Genomic DNA, 15529 nt, shown 5'->3' with positions numbered 1-15529 from the left:
TATTGTGTGTCTACTGAAGCCGAAAATGTGTTCTCTCTCCTAGTCACCCATTGACAGCAAGCGACAGAGCTCATAAACATGTCGAGCTCAAACTGTAAATACTGATAAGTATTAATTCTTCATTTTCTTCTCTCCTTCAATGATACTTCTTCGACGGCGCTTTCTTCATTCAGTATAATTATTATTAGTAGTACTGCTCCGAATTTATTATTGTGATTTTTCCTTATTATTATTGTAACGCACCCGCGCGTGTGCAAAAAAACTACAATGAGGTATGATATGTTAGCCTAAAACAATTGTTTTATTGTGTTTATGCGCCTTTAAATATACACTAAACAATAAACACTGCCTTGTGCAAAGTGAAAGTGAGTTGCGCGTGCAACTTTTTGATCAAAAGGCTGATAAACGCGTGCGCAGATATGAGCAGATTTATCGATAAAACAACAGACATGAAATGAAAAAAATAACCACAAAAATATGTACTACTCTCTGAATACAACGCGACAGCACGCAGAATCCCTGGGCTTTGACTACTATCGTGTATCGGCGATCTTACAGGCTGACGATAGGACGATACGACAATGGGCATATCGCGCAACCCTAGTGTCAATGTTTTACTTACTGTAGACACATACACACAGATGTCAGCAAGTTCCAATGATTCCTTTAAATCTTTGGTCATTCGGGGTTGTTTCTTTACCTCACTGATGAGTCTTTGTTGTGCTCTTCAGGTCATTTTTTATTCAGGTATGCTAACACCTCACTCCAGTTAGCTTTTTTGAGGTCAGGATTCACATAATTTGTCCACCAGCACTATGAGGTTTTTATGATTGTTCTCAAAAAACACATACAAGATCCGATTTATTTTGTGTTATTATTTTAGGCACATTCTATTTGTCAAAAATCACATTTTATGGAAAATGCATGCAGAAAACCATGAAATTACAGTATTTTTCTTGCCCCTTTATATATATATGCAGAGGGTATAAATAATTTTGGACATGACACTTTTTGTTCAAATGTAAATAAAAGCTGAGAAATGTTGTTTTTTTTCACAATGATGCCTCTTGTACATCGTCTTATTATCTTTTGGGAGAGCCACATTGCATCTCTTTTCCACGCAGATGGATAAGTGGGTCGGTCGCATGGGCGCCGCCGACAAAGGCCGTGTGTTTGTGAGCATGTGAATGTATTGCCCTCTTTCCCTATTAATAAGTTGGGTCTATTTTATATGTGTTTTGAAACACGCCCTCTTTCACTTGTATTTTACAAAGGAAAAGATATTGATGCTTTCTCGATACAGAGAATTTCTCTGAGCAAATAATTAATAATAATGTCCATGGATGAAAAGGGGAGAAAAGAAAAGGTGGAGCTAAAAAGTTACAAACACACCTCAACTATCAGTGTGGAATCATATGAGGATCATAAACTAACACCTTCTTAGGTTTACTAACCGTGCCCCTTTACTCACACCTCAGGTTTTAACCATTTAAATGTTACCGCCATACTGGCCCTGGCAAGACTGTAAACATAAGAAGCATGATAGCGTTTACGTTTTGCAAGCAAATTTAATGGAGTGTATTTATGTTCAGAGTTTTATGATAAGTGTCAAGTACCAAAAAGTTTCATCTATAGATCTTTAAAATCTGGATATTTAATATCATAATATATTACATACTATAATGTATTCATAAGCTACTAATATGCTGTACTACACTGTACTAACAAATCCTATTTTACACTCACATATTCTATATTATTTTTACTGTATTATATTTTAATTGTTTATAAAAATTAATTAAAACAATGAAACCTTAATGATGCCAATGTCTTTTTGCTGCGCAATTGTTGATGATGTTCCCCTTTATTTGTTCTAACTTTGACATAGAGAAGGCTCATTTAGATTTTTTTACTGAAGTAAAAGTGCTTTGCATTGACCTGAAGCACAGGAAAACTATAGTGATGGGGCCGTTGACAGAAAAAAAAAACATTTATGCCATTAGAGACATCACAAGTATTGCCAGGAAAGCCAAGTCAAATCCATGCTTGAGAATGATGACAAATGTTTGTCTACCATGGTTCCATTAAGGAATTAATTTCATGTAAGCCTAAAAAATCTGAGCTCCATCGTTCACTTGTATTTGTTTACAGAACAGGTTTGTCTTCATTATTATTGCACATTCGTTCATGTATTTTTTGAGGGTCCAAAATGCAACATCATCTGATATGTACATGGCAAGCATAGAGGGCTAAAATACCAAAATCTATACCTAGGATTCTATACCTCATGTTAAATATACACAGCGTTCCAAATTATTATGCAAATTGGATGTGTCATAAACATTAAATGTTTAGTTTTAAAATTAAACTCATGGATGGTATTGTGTCTCAGGGCTCTTTGGATCACTGAAATTAATCTCAGACACGTGTGATAATTAGTTTGCCAGATAAACCCAATTAAATGAAAAGTACTGAAGAAGGTTGTTCCACATTATTAAGCAGGCCGCAGGTTTCAAGCAATATGGGAAAGAAAAAGGATCTCTGCTGATGAAAAATGTCATATATTGCAATGCCTTGGACAAGATATAAAAACATTAGATATTTCACGAAAATTTAAGCGTGATCATCGTACTGTGAAGACATTTGTGGCTGATTCAGAGCACAGACGGGTTTGTGCAGATAAAGGCAGAATGAAGAAGGTTTTTGCAAGACAAATTCATCGGATTAAGAGAGCAGCTGCTGAAATGCCATTACAAAGCAGCAAACAGGTATTTGAAGCTGCTGGTGGCTCTGGAGTCCTGCGAACCTCAAGGTGTAGGATGCTTTAGAGGCTTGCAGTTGTGCATAAACCTACTTTTCGGCCACCCCTAATCAATGCTCACAAGCGGAAACGGTTGCAGTGGGTCCTGGCATACATTAAGACAAGCTTTTAAACAGTCTTGTTTACTGATGAGTGTCGTGCAACCCTGGATGGTCCAGATGAAGGGAGTAGTGGATGGTTGGTGGGTGGCCACCATGTCCCAACAAGGCTGCAACGTCAAAAAGGAGGTGCCAGAGTAGGCCGCTTTAGGGTCCCTGAAGGGTGAAAATGACCTCTGCAAAGTATATTGACCGACCACTTTCTTCCATGGTACAAAAAGAAGAACCGTGCCTTCCATAGGAAAATCATCTTCATGCACAACAATGCACCATCTAATGCTGCAAAGAACTTTGTTGTTGCTCGTTTGCACATTTGCACGTGCACTTTATGTTGTCTGTTGTCTGTAAAACCTGTAGATAGTCTTCCTTAGTTAGTAAGTTTTAGTTAGTTTTTGTTAATTTATGTTGTAATTTATGTTAGGTCAATCTGTCTTGTTTCTGCTAGCCAGCTAACTAGGCCTCTTAATTAGCTAGTTTAGCTTCTCTGTTAATTTATGTTGTAAGTTTATGTTGCATGTAGCACCTTGGTCCTGGAGGAACGTTGTTTCGTTTCACTGTGTACTAACTGTATATGGTTGAAGTGACAATAAAGCCTACTTGAACTTGAACTTGTGTCATTGGCTGCTATGGGCATAAAAGATAAAAAACTCATGGCGCGGCCACCATCCTCCCCTGATCTCAAACCCATTGAAAACCTTTGGAGCATCCTCAAGCAAAAGATCTACTGTATGAGGGTGGGAGGCGGTTTGCATCAAAACAGCAGCTCTGGGAGGCTATTATGATATCCTGCAAGAAATTCAAGCAGAAACTGTCCAAAAACTCACAAGTTCATTGGAAGAACTGTGAAGGTGATATCAAACAAGGGGTCCTATGTTAAGATGTAACATGCCCTGTTAGGATGTTTTTGATTGAAATAGCTTTAGATTTCTTTAAATATGACCTCCTAAAGCTGAACAGTGCATTTTCATTTTTTTTTGTTTTTATAAATATTATCATTAGGGGGTTTGTTCAATAAAATTCAAATTATACCCTAATGGTTGATGACTTGAAAATTATACTGACCGTCATTTGCATTGACTAATTACGAAAATCAGGGAAAGATATTATTTGTGTAATAATTTGGAACATGGTGTAGATTCATTTAATACCAATACATTAAAATATTTTGATTCATGCAGACAGTTTTCAAGCATTACATATTCAGGTTCAGGTTCTGCTCAGTTCGATTTCACTCTATAGAGGATTTAGTAATAAGATCAGAGATATAAACACATCGGTCATAATCCATTTAATCACATGTTTTCTATAACTGAGATGTAACATCATGCTCCACTTTGTAAAGCTTCATCATTTATTAAATATTTAACATCAAGGACAATTACATTTAATAACTGCAATCTGATTTGTTTTGTCCATTTTCCTTATCACTACATTATACTGTTTAATCTGCTTGTATTTTTATTTATATAGATATAATATAACTCAAAACCGCTTTATCTTTTTCAGCCTCAGTGCTTCAAAGGGAGAAGCAAAAAGCAGGTAAAAATAAACTTTTTTGCTTTAAAATTATCCAAATTATTTAATTGGAAAAAAAACCTAACATACCAAAAAAAATTATCACTACTGAGAGTGCGAGACTCTTTCTCAGACAATATCACAAAGGTAACTGGGAGCTTGTTAGTTCTTGTAACTAACTAAGAAGTTTTAGTTCTTGTAAAGTGACTAGAAATAATGACTGATTCATCCCAGTCTGTTGAAAACACACTTAGAGACACAATGTACCATGGTGAAGGTTGTAATTAATGCTAACAAATTCTGGGCAGCTCAGATCAGGAGTCCATATTTGGACAACAGGAAGGAGGCAGGAACAAGGTCGACCCAATAGTGCTCGATTAGATAATAATAATAATAATTATTATTATTATTATTATTATAAATTCTTTATTTACCTAAATTCCTTGAACTAAAATTTCAGTACCTCAGCATAAATATGGATTAATTTAAAACCGGTACAGCGATATATATTAAGATTCCTGCAGATAGTTTACAAGCATTACAAATTTAGGTTTAGGTTCTGCTCAGTCTGATTTCACTCCATAGAGCATTCAGTAATAAGATCAGAGATATAAAGACATCAGTCACAATACATTTAATCACATGTTTTCTATAACTGAGCTGTAACATCATGTTCCACTTTGTGAAGCTTCATCATTTAACAAATATTTAACATCGAGGACGATTACATATAATAACTGCAATCTGATTTGTGTTGTCCATTTCCCTTATCACTATATTATACTGTTTAATCTGCTTGTATGTTTATTTATATAGATATAATATAACTCAAAACCACTTTATCTGTTTCAGCCACAGTGCTTAAATGGGAGACGCAAAAAGCAGGTAAGAATAAAATTTTTATTCTTTAAAATTCTACAAATTATTTAATTGGAGAAAACCTAACATACCAAAAAATAATCACTACTGAGAGAGCATGACTCTTTCTCAGACAATTTGGACAACAGTAAGTAGACCAGAAGAAGGCAGGAACATGGTCGACCCAAAAGTGCTCTATTAGATTATTATTAATAATAATAATATTTATTTATTTAACCAAATTTCTTAAACTGAAATTTCAATACCTCAGCTTAAATATGGATTAATTTAAAAACGGTACATCAAAATATTTTAAGATTCCTGCAAATAGTTTACAAGCATTACAAATTCAGGTTCAGGTTCTGCTCAGTCTGATTTCACTCCATAGAGGATTCAGTGATAAAATAAAAGATACAAACAGTCACAATACATTTAATCGTGTGTGACTCATAACTGAGTTGTAACATGTAGGGCTGCAACAAAGAAATCGATTAAATCGATAAATATCAATTACTAAAAGAGTTGGCAACGAATTTCATAATCGATTCGTTGAGTCGCGCAACGCAGAGACATTTGATTAGCAGAGTTCGGCACCTCATAGACAGGGCAGATCAATAAAAGAAAAACAAGCGGAAGTAGAGGAAAGATACATGGCGGAGGCAGAGAAATCCGTGATTGTCTCCCCTGCTGGGCATATTTTATTTTGTGTCTGTATGTGTGTGTACAGCAAAAGCAAAAAAAAAAAAATCTTTTTTTTCTCTCTGCATAAAGCTTAGCCTGCTCTTTGCCTGCTGTGTGCGTGTGTGTGTCTGTCTGCGCGCGCCTCATTGGACACCGTGCCACATACACAGACACATAGACCCCTCCTACTTTTGCCTACACACACACACTCTTTCTCTCTGCTCTACACAGAAACACTGCTCTGTCACGATTCTTTTCAAAGGTAAAATGCATTTATTTTTACTTTGCAGCAGTGATTTCATTAGTGTGCTTTTAAAAATTCAATTTGGTTTACGAGTGTTTTGGAATATGAGCCGCTTCCGGAGCGAATTATGCTCGTAATCCAAGGTTCTGCTGTACATCTGTATATTTTGCAGATGTAAAGCATACATGTCTATGTTTTTTGTGTTAGTCCATTTTTATTTTATTTTATTACTATTATAATCGCTCAAGGAGCAACATGTTTGTTCCAAAACAGAACTAAATCTTTAGAAATTGCACAAAGGGTTTGAAAACAGAACTTTTCTTTTCTTGTTTTGTTTTTATCTGATTCATCGTTTAATCGGGGGAAAAAAATTTATAATAATAATAATCGACAGATTAATCGATTGCTAAAATAATAGTTACTTGCAGCCCTAGTAACATGTTTCACTTTGTGAAGCTTCGTCATTTAACAAATACTTAACAGAGGAGGATTACATTTAATAACTGCAATCTGATTTGTGTTGTCCATTTCCCTTATCACTATTTTATACTGTTTAATCTGCTTGTATGTTTATTTATATAGATATAATATAACTCAAAACCACTTTATCTGTTTCAGCCTTAGTGCTTCAAAGGGAGAAGCAAGAAGCAGGTAAGAATAAACTTTTTATTTATTTATAAACTTTAAAATTTTACAAATTATTTAATTGGAGAAAACCCAACATACCAAAGAAATGATCACTACTGAGAGGGCATGACTCTTTCTCAGACAATATCACAAAGGTAACTGGGAGCTTGTTAGTTCTTGTAACTAACTAAGAACAGTTTTAGTTCTTGTAAAGTCTGACTAGAAATTATGACTTATTCATCCCAGTCTGTTGAAAACACACTTAGAGACACAATGTACCATGGTGAAGGTTGTAATTAATGCTAACAAATTCTGGGCAGCTCAGATCAAGAGTCAATATTTGGACAACAGGAAGTAGACCAGAAGGAGGCAGGAACAAGGTCGACCCAAAAGTGCTCTATTAGATTATTATTATTATTATTATTATTATTATTATTATTATTATTATTATTATTATTATTATCATCAATAATAATAATTCTTTATTTACCCAAATTCCTTGAACTAAATTTCAATACCTCAGCTTAAATATGGATTAATTTAAAACCGGTACAGCGATATATATTAAGATTCCTGGAGATAGTTTACAAGCATTACAAATTCAGGTTTAGGTTCTGCTCTGTCTGATTTCACTCCATAGAGGATTCAAAATTCAAATTTAAATTTATTTTGTCACATACACAGTCATACACAGTACGATATGCAGTAAAATGCTTACACGACCGCCTGTGTCCTTATCTTTATTAGGAAATAAATATGAAAAGGAAAATAAAAGTAAATTTAACTAAGAAAGAATTAAATATTTGTGTAATACAAAATATATAATATACAATATATGAAAAATAGGAAAAACCTAGCTGAACAATATAGACAATATAGAATTATGGAATTTTTGTATGGGAATAAGGTTGTATATAAATAAAAGTTGTATAAAAATAGAAATGTCCAGGGGGTGTGCAAATATGCCTGTAATTCAGTAATAAAATCAGGTTAGTAATAAGATCAAGTTCAACACATTAGTCACAATACATTCAATCATGTCTTTTCTATGTGACTCATAACTGAGATGTAACATCATGTTCCACTTTGTGAAGCTTTATCAGTCAAAAAATATTTAACATAGAGGACGATTACATTTAATAACTGCAATCTGATTTGTGTTGTCCATTTCCCTTATCACTATTTTATACTGCTCATACTTTTATTTCTATAGAATTTACACAAAATAACTCAAAACCACTTTATCTGTTTCAGCCTCAGAGCTTCAAAGAGAGAAGCAAAAAGCAGGTAAGAATAAACTTTTTATGCTTTAAAATTCTACAAATGATTTAATTGGACAAAACAAAAGAATAATTACTACTGCGAGCACATGCCTCTTTCATAGACAATATCACACTGAGCAAATGTCATCACAAAGGTAACTGGGAGCTTGTTAGACTGTTTGGCCTCCTTGACTTAGAGACACAACTAAACATTGTCAGATCAGGAGAGAGAACAGAAATTACAGCACCTTCTCGTGTTTATTTTAAATGAATGATGCTAAATTCTGGGTATCTCAGCTCACGTATTCAGATTTATACAACCAAAAACAAAAAAGCTAGCCCTAGGCCTCTTAGTTAGCTAGTTTAGCTTCTCTGTTAATTTATGTTGTAAGTTTATGTTGCATGTAGCACCTTGGTCCTGGAGGAACGTTGTTTCGTTTCACTGTGTACTAACTGTATATGGTTGAAGTGACAATAAAGCCTACTTGAACTTGAGCTACTTGAACTTGAGATGTAAACAGGAAGGAGGCCTATGGAGTAAAATCTAAATGATTTTTTATTTACAAACATATTCACAGGCACGACCCAAACACAGGAATAGAGGCTATGATCTGGGGCCATTAGCATTAGCACAAGCTAGGAAACAAAATAGTGACTCAAGCATCTCACAGTAGCAGCAAAACATGGACATGAAATTAAACCAAAAAGAAATTAAAAACAAAATGGGACGTACCCTATAAACTTATAACAAATAATAAGTCCAATAACTAAGAACAGAAGTGCACGTCAAAATAAGGGTCGAAGAACCCAAATCCATTACCCATCATCCCCAGCATGTCACATGTCACTGGTCACCTTCACCTGTGTCTGTTATTCCTGGTGGCAGAAGACAGCAAAAAGTATTAAGACAACATGAGCAATGTATTATAGTTCTCCCTGTGCACAAAACAGGTGATGTCACTAATTAGTTCTAGCCTCGCTGACTGAAGAGCTGTGCTAATTAACTTTTTAAACAGCTGTGAAAAACTGGCTATGTGACAATGCTATTCAGCTTAAATAAACATAATATACAATAAAACTATTTAAAAAAAAACTGTAAAACTGTAGCAGTCAAGAAACTGTCTTCTGTACATTATCTTCAGGAAGTAATGAATTAGGCACAGATTGAGCGCCACCAGAGTACTGCACATGTCTTTTGGACTCTATGGCTCGTCGCAACAAGCAGGTTTTGAAGGACAAATGACTTCATACTAAATATTGATTGTTGTATAGTAATTTTATTGCACAAAATAAATTCGCATTATCTTGATTGTCACTATTTTAAAAGCAAAAAGAGAATGTAATTAAACACATAATTTCACTTTTGGCTGAATACTTTTGAGATGTTTTAAAGGTCAAAATTTTGGTCATGTAACAGCGATCCAGTAAATAGAAATGCAGGAGGTGTGCAGGAGAGCACATGTATTGTTGCTATGAAGCCAGTAAAAGAGGAGCAGATTAGAAGTGCACTGCGACTACCTTACTGTGAAGTACAGGAAATACATACAGTAGCAGAACAAAGTCTGTCAAACAAATAGCTGTAATCATTAGCAGAAGCAGTCACTGTGAAGGATTTGAGAAAATAAAGAGAAACGCTGTTATCTAACAAAAATTACTTCGTTGTGTTTATGAATGCAATTAACTGTTCAGCTCAAATTAAATAAATAAATACTACTGGAGAATCAGCTGGAAAATACCTTGGAATTGAAGGCCTAAGTTGATAAAGAGTAAAAGAAACAATATGATACGGACTATCCTATTGTTCTCAGGCTATCACTACCATGCAACTGAGATCTTCATACATTTCACTCTATGAAGTGATAATCAGAGTCATCAAAACTGTCACGAGCCAGACAGATCTGATGAGTCTAATTTCGCTTTATAGAGGATTCAATAAGAAGACCAGAGATCAACACAGTCACTTTATAAAAAAATATTTTCAATAGGATCATAACTGAGCTGTAACTTTAATGTTTTACATGTGTTTCCTCATTTAGCAAACATATGGTTTGCTCAGGGGATCTGTTGTGGCGACCCCTTGATGGGAGCAGCCGAAAGACCAACAACATAACATGATTGATGATTACGTTTTTGTGCTGTCCATTTCCCTTATCACTATATTATACCACTTTTTTTTTTCATACTGTACAGGTATCTTTATAGAATTTACAAAAAATACTTAAAACAATTTAATCTGTTTCAGCCTCAGAGCTTCAAAAGATGGAGGAATACGCAGGTGAGAATAAACTTGTTGTGCTTTTAAAATAATAATTTTATATTTAATAGGAAGCCACAAGGAATTACAGTAAATATACATAGTATTCTGATATGAAATACCATCTTTACATTGCACATTAGCTCTTATCTACACCACACGGCCAAAAGTATGTGGACACTTATGAATACTAGGATATAATTAGGTGTTTCAGCCACAATCATCACTAACAGCTGTAACATAATTAAACACATAGTCATGCAATCTCCAGAGATACATACAGTAGAATGGATTGTAGTTCTGCAAAAAAAAGTCTGGTCAAATATTGCAAAGACTAGGTTATGTGCAATATATATATATATATATATACACTACCGTTCAAAAGTTTGGGGTCACTTGCAAATTTCTTTGTTTTTGTTTAGTGATTTATTTTCTACATTCTACAACAATACTGGGGATTTCAAAATTATAAAATAACACGTATGGAATTAGGTAATTACGTAACAAAAAAAAACAGCAGTTAGTTGTTATTTTAAGACACAGAGGTCATCCTTTCTGTAATAGTTCTTGCAAGAACAGTATTGTCAAGTGCATTTGCAAAATCCTGTGCTGGCCAGGGGTAGCTCAGTGGTTAAGGCATTGGACTACGGTAGGGAAGATCCCAGGTTCAAACCCCACAACCACCAAGTTACCACTGTTGGGCCCTTGAGCAAGGCCCCTAACCCACAACTGCTCAGATGTATAATGAGATAAAAATGTAAGTCGCTCTGGATAAGAGCGTCTGCCAAATGCCTAAATGTAAATGTAAAATCCGTCAAGCACCATAATGAAACTGGTTCTCACGAAGGCCATCCCAGGAGGGCGAGACCTAAACCTACCTCTGCCGCAGACGAGAAGTTCATTTAGAGTTATCAGCCTGAAAAATGACCAATTAACAGCACCTCAGATTAGAGGCGTTATGAAGTCTTTACAGAGCATAAGTAGCAGATACATCTCACTATTAACTGTTCAAAGGAGATTAATGCATTATTTGGACGCCTTTAGCATTCCTTTACAATGTAGAAAGAAACAAAAAATCAGGAACCATCATGGAGTTAGAAAGTGACCCCAAACGTTTGAACAGTAGTATATATATATATATATATATGGTTATGTGCAAAGCTTTGTGTTACATTGAGAAGGTGATCAGCTTCACCTGATTGAGTTTGCAAGTTATTTTTGGGAGAGGGTGATTCTTTTCCAAATCAGTGAATCTGTTTTTTATTTTTTTGAGTTTTTTCTTTGACATGTGGGTGTTGTATCTTAAACTTGGATGTTAAAAGTTGCACTAAGTAAATACAGCTAGATAAACAAAAACTTTCTGTCTTAATTTAAACACAAAGCAACACAATGAGACTGTTTTCTTTTCTATACCCATTGTAGGTTAGGATTTCTTTCCATAATAAATGAAATCATTATTTAAAAACTGCATTTTGTATTTACTCCCGTTATCTTTATATAATATTATTTTTTACTATTTACTATTTTTTTTAAAGATCTGAATCATTTAAGTGTGACAAATAGGCAAATAAAAATAAAAAAATCAGGAAGGGGGCAAACACTTTTCAAGGCACTGTAGGTTTTCATGTCTGAGCAGCTGCGCACAGGACTAAGATCACCATGTGCAACACCAACTCCATTTTAATGCCCATGGTTCTGGGATGAGATTTCATTCAAGCTCATATAGGTGTGATCGTCAGGCGTCCACATACTTTAGTCCATGTAGTATATATATTTTATACACAAAACCTCATGCATGTGTTAAACAATGCATTTCTACTATTTATACAAATGTAGAAATAAAAAATTATATAAGGTGACCTCACTTATTATGTGTTGAATAAAATTCAGGTTTTATTCCACACATACAGTAATAAGAGTTTGTTAAACTATTTCAATAAATAATTAAAGAATTTCTTACAATAATGTATAATCTCTAAATATATTGTCCTTATTTTTGTAGAGCTGCAGAGACGGAGAGTGGAAGACGGTAATTACATCTGAGTCTGTAAAACTTTTAGGAAACTTTCATTAAGAGAAATGAGATACATAATGTTTATTGGGGTTCTTTGGCCTCTGTGCACGACCATTTTTAATAATGTTTGAAACAGTTGATTTCTGTAAGAAGAAAGTTTGGTCAATGTCTCTTACTGATTTATTTTTGTCTCTCAGCCTTAAAATATGTTCTTGACATTCATTTGTGTGAGTCTGATCCTTATGTTGACAAGCAGAATAAAGTTAGATGCTGAAATCTCTCTTGTAAGTGGCTAATGAAGCAATTATACACACCTGAATAATCACTAAGACCTGTAAAGCCCCATGTGTTGTGTGCATATGTCTTCTGACGTCACACGTGTTACTGTTGCAAAGCGTTTAGCAGTCAGCTTTCTCGGTTGATTACAAATAATGACAATTATTTAACTAAAATGTAACCAGTAACCAAATGCAAACTATTCACTAAAGCACTTACTTAAGATGTTGTGAATTGTATTGAGACAAATTTATATAAAATATTGCATTATTTTTTTAGAGTTTATAAAGAAGAAGTCATTTTCAGGTAAAAACAATTTTACCTTATCCTTTGAGTGTGTGTGTTAGGGAGAGAGCAAGAGAGAGCAAGAGAGAGAGAGAGACTGTGTGTGTGTGTGTGTGTGTGTGTGTGTGTGTGTGTGTGTGTGTGTGTGTGTGTGTGTGTGTGTGTTTGTGTGTGTGAGAGAGAGAGAGAGAGAGAGAGAGAGAGATAGTGTGAGAGAGAGAGAGAGAGAGAGTGTGTGTGTGAGAGAGAGAGAGAGAGAGAGAGATGGTGTGTGTTAGAGAGAGAGAGAGACTGACTCTTAACGTTCCTTTATTTTACAAAAAAGTAATTTTTCTAATGACAAAAATAGTTCGTATAATATAAATAAATAAGGCAAGAGGTTTAGTAAAAATAAAGAAAAGAGAAAAATAAATGAATAAATAAAATAGGAAAAAAGGGTACAAAAACATTCATTTAGCAAATTGTGTGAGGAAAAAAAAGCTTAGCAATGGGACTTTGAGGTAAAATTCAAGTAAACCAGATCAATGAAAGTGTTGAACTAGTGTATTAAAACAATGTTTAAAAGGTACGAATAGGTACAGTAATACACATGGTATATAAAACTAGCACATAGATAAAATACAGGTAAAACACAAGCTAAAAAGGATCTCGTGCTTATTTTAAAAGTTAAAAGTAAAAAAAAAAAAACCTGTCTATGGATATAAGACGTCCCCTTGTGCCCACATCTGGTCAAACCCTGGTAGTCTGTGGGTCATCTTTAGGAAGGCGAACTTAACTTTTAATCTTGCCCTAACCAATGCTATTGAGAGTTTTGCCCGGCCTATAAAGTAGTTTAATAGAATGACAGATTTGTCTTTTGGTTATACTTTGGCGCATGTATGTAGAGGATGTTAGTCCATGTCACTCCTAACTCATTTGTCCAGGTTTTAAGCAGAGAGAACAGCCTTTCCAATCTTTTGCATTTTAAGAACAGGTGGTCTACTGTTTCCTGCCTCCCACAGAAGAGACACTCTATGCCCCTAGTGGGATCCATGTGCACCATGTGTCTGTCCGTGGCCACAGCCCCGTGTACTACCCGCCGCTGTAGATCGGCTGTGCGCTTTTTCTATGAGTGGTTTGTACAGGGACCTCCAGCATCCTCATGGGGATGAGCATGGTGTCAGCCACTCTGACCACCGTGAGTCCCTTTAGTCCAGCCAAGGAGCTTCTGTGCATGACCTTGACACATGTTCCATGCAGCGCTTTTTTCTAGGCGTCCTCAAAAGTTGTTAAAACAGGTGTTTTGAAAGAGAGGAGGGCTCCTTTCTTTTGCTGAAGGTTTTCCGCTGCTGGGCGTATGAATAGTGTTAGAGGAGGCTGCTGATGCTCTCTAGGGCTTTGCCTCGGGAGGTAAGTGCTGACATCACTTCGCCCAGGAGTCTCTCAATTAGACGGCTTGATTTTAGTCCAGTTTTTGTACAAAGTTCATCTGCAGTCTTCCACTCTGTTTCATTCCTCATGTCCTTGATTTTGGTGATTCCTGCTTTCTGGAAGCGGTGTCGAATGAAAGTTGATGACAGCATCCTGGTGTTTATGAGCGGGTTGTGGAATAGTGGCTCCTCATCTGTGCTTCGGAATGGTTGTGCGTCAGCTCTGCTCATCATTATTATTGATGTCCAGGCTTTAAGTACGGATTGATAGAACTGTGTTGTGAATGATAAGTCCATTTCATTGAGGTTAAGCGCAAACAGGTGTGTGTCATAGTTCAGGCCTTCCACTAGTTGGAGTAGGGCTTTGGCTATGCCTTTCTATGCCAGTCCTTCGCCATAGAGGAGCCTCTGAAGGTTTTTATTTTGCAGGACAGGTCAATCAAGCCCTGCCTACCTTCTTGTACAGAGAGATATAGCCAGTCCAAAAAAAGTTCACCAAGTTTCTCTATATTTTCCTGATTAATGTCTCTGGGGGATCAAGGACAGTGAGGTGGTGCCAGAGCATGGAGGTGATCAGATAATTGACAACCAGTACTCTTCCTCTGTAGGACAGCTGAGGCAGGACCCAGGTCCATTAAGACAACTTGGCACACACTTTTCCCACTACACCCTGCAAGTTTTTATTTTGTAAATTTTGTGTCCCTAAAAACACCCCAAGGTACAGTACTTGAGGCTGACTTTGCCCCACTGGAGACCACCTGGCAAGATTGGGGGTCCTGTTTCCTGCCATTGCCCAATTAAAAAACTCTCACATTTTTCCCAGTTTACACATGCTAAGGAAGCTCTTGCGTAGATGCTCAGGTTCCTTGTCAAAGCCACACATCAACCAGACCACTCTGCTTAATGAGTTCCTCGAGCGCCTCAGCAAACTTTGGGTGTGGTTCCTCTCCAGTCCATCCTGCACCACTACACCACCTGTCTGCTCCACACTGGATCTCGGTCCATCCTGCACCACTGCCCTGACCCCACTAGGCCCAGCCTCCTCCCTAACCTGTGCTTTATGTGCACAGCTGAACTTTTTGTGTCCGATGTCCCCACATTCAAAGCACTTCATGCGCCCGGTGCTGGAGTACAGCATGTATGATTTTCCCTCATGTGTGACTCTGAATGAGATGTCCAGCGTGA

General features: G+C 36.0%; 1 pseudogene; it reads left to right on the top strand.

The window, feature by feature from the left end:
- LOC128524727 (butyrophilin subfamily 2 member A2-like) overlaps positions 1–15529 on the top strand; it is a 51106-nt pseudogene that overhangs the window by 18166 nt on the left and 17411 nt on the right.

This window comes from Clarias gariepinus, chromosome 1 (assembly GCF_024256425.1).
Source record: "Clarias gariepinus isolate MV-2021 ecotype Netherlands chromosome 1, CGAR_prim_01v2, whole genome shotgun sequence".
NCBI classification, from domain to species: domain Eukaryota; kingdom Metazoa; phylum Chordata; class Actinopteri; order Siluriformes; family Clariidae; genus Clarias; species Clarias gariepinus.
The sequence above is the reverse complement of the archived record's forward strand: the minus strand, read 5'-3'. Positions and strand labels throughout refer to the sequence as shown.